A 6,154-nucleotide genomic window follows, 5' to 3' on the forward strand; every position below is an offset into this window, starting at 1 on the left:
AAACTGAATCCTGAGTCATCCAGGAGCCACTGCACTCAGAGCAGCTGTAGCCACTGCACTCAGAGCAGCTGAAACTGAATCCTGAGTCATCGAGGACCCACTGCACTCAGAGCAGAAGGATTTCCAGATCCAAGAGGTGGCCTGAGTCCCATGAGTTATTCCACCCAGGAGATTAGGAGCATAAGACCACAGAGACCTCTGGACTCTGAGGAGCTCTGCAATAAGCAAGATAACTGGAAATACAGACTCCAGTTTTACACAGTGAGGGCAGGTACCACTAGAGTTAACCAGATGGCGAAAGGCAAGCGCAAGAACATAAGCAACGGAAACCAAAGTTTCTTGGCATCATCAGTGCCCAATTCTCCCAATATAGCAAGCCCTGAACACCCCATCACACCTGAAAAGCAGGATTCAGAATTAAAATCACTTCTCATGATGATGATAGAGGATTATAAGAAGGAATTAAGTAACTCCCTTAAAGAAATACAGGAGAGTACAAGTAAACAGATAGAAGCCCTTAAAGAGGAATCACAGAAATCCCTTAAAGAAATGGAAGAAAACACAAAGAAGGAATTAAACAAAAACATTCAGTATCTGAAACTAGAAATAGAAACAATAAAGAAAGTTCAAAGGGAGACAACCATGGAGATAGAAAACCTAAGAAAGAGATCAGGAGTCACAGACGCAAGCATCACCAACCGAATACAAGAGATAGAAGAGAGAATCTCAAATGCAGAAGATACGGTGGAAAATATTGACACAGTTGTCAAAGAAAATGCAAAATGCAAAAAACTCCTAACTCAAAACATCCAGGAAATCCAGGACACAATGAGAAGACCAAACCTAAGGATAATAGGTATAGATGAGAATGAAGATTCCCAACTTAAAGGGCCAGTAAATATCTTCAACAAAATTATTGAGGAAAACTTCCCTAACCTAAAGAACAAGATGCCCATAAACATACAAGAAGCCTACAGAACACCAAATAGACTAGACCAGAAAAGAAATACCTCCCGTCACATAATAATCAAAACATCAGATGCACAAAACAAAGAAAAAATACTAAAAGCAGTAAGGGAAAAAGGTCAAGTAACATATAAAGGCAGACCTATAAGAATTACACCAGACTTCTCACCAGAGACTATAAAAGCCAGAAGAGCCTGGACTGACATCATACAGACACTAAGAGAACACAATTGCCAGCCCAGATTACTATACCCAGCAAAACTCTCAATCACTATAGATGGTGAAACCAAGATATTCCATGACAAAACCAAATTTGCACAATATCTTCCCACAAACCCAGCACTTCAAAGGATAATTGATGGAAAATGACAACACAAGGAGGGAAACTACAACCTAGGAAAAGCAAGTAAGTAATCTTCCAACAACCCCCAAAAAAGATACAAACATAACTTTACCTCTAATAACAAAAATAACAGGAAGCAACAATCATTTTTCCTTAATATCTCTTAACATCAATGGTCTCAATTCCCCAATAAAAAGACGCAGACTATCAGACTGGATACACAAACAAGACCCAGAATTTTGCTGCATACAAGAAACGCACCTCAGTGACAAAGACAGACACTACCTCAGAATAAAAGGGTGGAAAACAATTTTTCAAGCCAATGGTCCCAAGAAACAAGCTGGAGTAGCCATTCTAATATCAAATAAAATCGACTTTCATCCAAAATTAATCAAAAAAGATAAGGAAGGACACTTCATACTCATCAAAGGAAAAATCTACCAAGGTGAACTCTCAATTCTGAACATCTATGCTCCAAATGCAAGGGCACCTACATACATAAAAGAAACTTTACTAAAGCTCAAAACACACATTACACCTCACACAATAATAGTGGGGGATTTCAACACCCCACTGTCAGCAATGGACAGATCATGGAAACAGAAACTAAACAGAGACACTTTGAAATTAACAGAAGTTATGAACCAAATGGACTTAACAGACATCTATAGAACATTTCATCCTAAAACAAAAGAATATACCTTTTTCTCAGCACCTCATGGTACCTTCTCCAAAATAGACCATATAATTGGTCACAAAGCAGGCCTCTACAGATACAAAAAGATTGAAATAATCCCTTGCATCTTATCAGATCACCACGGAATAAGACTGGTCTTTAATAATGACAAAAACAATGGAAAACCCACGTACACATGGAAACTGAACAACTCTCTACTCAATGATGACTTGGTCAAGGAAGAAATAAAGAAAGAAATAAAAGACTTTTTAGAATTCAATGAAAATGAGGACACATCATACCAAAACTTGTGGGACTCCATGAAGGCAGTGCTAAGAGGAAAGCTCATAGCTCTAAGTGCCTACAAAAAGAAACTGGAAAGAGCACACACTAACAAGTTGACTGCACAACTAAAAGCTCTAGAACAAAAAGAAGCAAATACACCCAGGAGGAGTAGAAGGCAGGAAATAATCAAACTCAGGGCTGAAATCAACCAAATAGAAACAGAAAGAACAATACAAAATATCAATAAAACCAGGAGTTGGTTCTTTGAGAAAATCAACAAGATAGATAAACCCTTAGCCAGATTAACCAGAGGGCACAGAGACAGTATCCAAATTAATAAAATCAGAACTGAAAAGGGAGACATAACAACAGAAACTGAAGAAATTCAAAAAATCATCAGATCCTACTACAAAGGCCTATACTCAACAAAACTGGAAAACCTGGATGAAATGGACAATTTCCTAGACAGATACCAGGTACCGAAGTTAAACCAGGAGCAGATAAACCATCTAAATAGTCCCATAACCCCTCAGGAAATAGCAGCAGTCATCAAAAGCCTCCCCACTAAAAAAAGCCCAGGACCAGATGGTTTTAGTGCTGAATTCTATCAGACCTTCAAGGAAGACCTAATACCAATTCTCTTCAAACTATTCCACAAAATAGAGACAGAAGGAACACTACCCAATTCGTTCTATGAAGCTACAATTACACTCATACCCAAACCCCACAAGGACCCGACAAAGAAAGAGAACTTCAGACCAATCTCCCTTATGAACATCGATGCAAAAATACTCAATAAAATTCTAGCAAACCGAATCCAAGACCACATCAAAACAATCATCCATCATGATCAAGTAGGTTTTATCCCAGGAATGCAGGGATGGTTCAATATTCGGAAATCCATCAATGTAATCCACTATATAAACAAACTTAAAGAAAAAAACCACATGATCATCTCACTAGATGCTGAGAAGGCATTTGACAAAATTCAACATCCCTTCATGATAAAAGTCTTGGAAAGATCAGGAATTCAAGGCCCCTACCTAAACATAGTAAAAGCAATTTACAGCAAACCAGTAGCCAACATCAAGCTAAATGGAGAGAAACTTGAAGCAATCCCACTAAGATCAGGGACTAGACAAGGTTGCCCACTCTCCCCCTACCTATTCAATATAGTACTGGAAGTCTTAGCCAGAGCAATTAGACAGCAAAAAGAAGTCAAAGGGATACAAATAGGAAAGGAAGAAGTCAAAATATCGCTATTTGCAGATGATATGATAGTATACTTAAGTGACCCCCAAACTTCCACCAGAGAACTCCTAAACCTGATAAACAACTTCAGCAAAGTGGCTGGTTATAAAATCAACTCAAACAAATCAGTAGCCTTCCTCTACATGAAAGATAAACAGACTGAAAAAGAAATTAGGGAAATGACACCCTTCACAATAGTTGCAAATAATATAAAATACCTTGGTGTGAATCTAACCAAGCAAGTGAAAGACCTGTATGACAAGAACTTCAAGTCTCTGAAGAAAGAAATTGAAGAAGATCTCAGAAGATGGAAAGATCTCCCATGCTCATGGATTGGCAGGATTAATATAATAAAAATGGCCATCTTGCCAAAAGCAATCTACAGATTCAATGCAATCCCCATTAAAATCCCAACTCAATTCTTCACAGAGTTAGAAAAGGAAATTCTCAAATTTATATGGAATAACAAGAAACCCAGGATAGCGAAAACTATTCTCAACAATAAAAGAACTTCTGGAGGAATTACCATCCCTGACCTCAAGCTGTACTACAGAGCAATAGTGATAAAAACTACCTGGTATTGGTACAGAGACAGGCAGGAAGATCAATGGAATAGAATTGAAGACCCAGAAATGAACCCACACTCCTATGGTCACTTGATCTTTGACAAAGGAGCTAAAACTGTCCAGTGGAAAAAGGACAGCATTTTCAACAAATGGTGCTGGTTCAACTGGAAGACAACATGTAGAAGAATGAAAATTGATCCATTCTTATCCCCTTGTACAAAGCTCAAGTCTATGTGGATAAAGGACCTCCACATAAAACCAGATACACTGAAACTAATAGAAGAGAAGGTGGGGAAAAGCCTCGAATACTTGGGCACAGGGGAAAAGTTCCTGAACAGAACTCCAATGGCATATGCTCTAAGATCGAGAATTGACAAATGGGACTTCATAAAATTGCAAAGTTTCTGTAAGGCAAAGGACACTGTCAATAGGACAAAACGACAACCAACAAATTGGGAAAAGATCTTTACCAATCCTTCATCTGATAGAGGGCTAATATCCAATATATACAAAGAACTCAAGAAATTAGACTCCAGACAACCAAATTACCCTATTAAAAAATGGGGTATAGAGCTTAACAAAGAATTTTCAACGGAAGAAACTCGAATGGCCGAGAAGCATCTAAAGAAATGTTCAGCATCCTTAGTCGTCAGGGAAATGCAAATCAAAACAACCCTGAGATTCCATCTCACACCAGTCAGAATGGCTAAGATTAAAAACTCAGGTGATAGTAGATGCTGTCGAGGGTGTGGAGAAAGAGGAACACTCCTCCATTGTTGGTGGGACTGCAAGATGGTGCAACCACTTTGGAAATCAGTCTGGCGGTTCCTCAGAAAATTGGACATAGCATTACCCGAGGATCCAGCTATACCACTCCTAGGCATATACCCAGAAGATGCTCGAACATATAACAAGGACATATGCTCAACTATGTTCATAGCAGCCTTATTTATAATAGCCAGGAGCTGGAAAGAACCCAGATGTCCTTCAACTGAGGAATGGATTCAAAAAATGTGGTATATTTACACAATGGAGTATTACTCAGCTATTAAAAACAATGAATTCGAGAGCTTCCTAGGTAAATGGATGGAACTAGAAATTATCATCCTGAGTGAGGTAAGCCAATCACAAAAGAACACACATGGTATTCACTCACTGATTATTGGATATTAGCCCAGAACCTTGAAATGCCCAAGATGCAACTCACAGGCCACATGAAGCCCATAAAGAAGGAAGACCAAGTGAGGGTGATTCGGTCCTTCTTAGAAGGAGCAACAAAATACTCAAGGGAGCAAATATGGAGACAAAGTGAGGGACAGAAACTGAAGGAGGGGCCGTCTCAAGACCACTCCACCTGAGTATCTATCCCATGTGCAATCACCAAAGGTAGATGCTGATGTGGAAGACAGGAAGTGCATGCTGATAAGAGCCTGATATGGATATCTCCTCAGAGGCCTTCAAGAGTCAGACATATTCAGAGGCAGATGCTCACAACTAGCCATTGAACTGATCATGGGGTTCTCAATAGAGGAGTTAGAGTGAAGACTGAAGGAGCTGAAAGGGTTTGTGGCACCATGAGGAGAGCAACAATACCAACCAACCACAGCTCCCAGGGTCTAAACCACCAGCCTGGGAGCACTTAGGGGGGGATCCAGGGCTTCAGCTGAATAAGTAAAAGTGGAGGGCCCTGCTGGGCATAGGTGGAAGAAGAGAACCTTGACCTCATGAAGGCTGGATGCCCCAGGGGGTGGGAATTTTGAGGGTGGGGAGGTGGGAGTGGGGGGGTGTAGATAGAGGTTACATCCACAGAGAAGAAGGAGGAGGGGCGAGGGGATTGGGGGTTCCGAGGGGGTGGTGGGGGATGGGGTAAGGGGACAACATAGGAAATGTAAATAAATTATCCAATAAAAAAAAAAAGGAAAAAAAAGAGAAAAAACAGAAAAAAAAAAAAAAGGAGATCTGTCTCGTTCTTGGATGTTGAGTGAAGTCACAGTAGAATAAATGTGTCTTTGGAACCCAGGATTCTTTGATTATAAGTCTCACCCTTGTGAGTACTGTACAGAACTT

This window comes from Grammomys surdaster, unplaced genomic scaffold, assembly GCF_004785775.1.
Source record: "Grammomys surdaster isolate TR1022 unplaced genomic scaffold, NIH_TR_1.0 126705, whole genome shotgun sequence".
NCBI lineage: Eukaryota > Metazoa > Chordata > Mammalia > Rodentia > Muridae > Grammomys > Grammomys surdaster.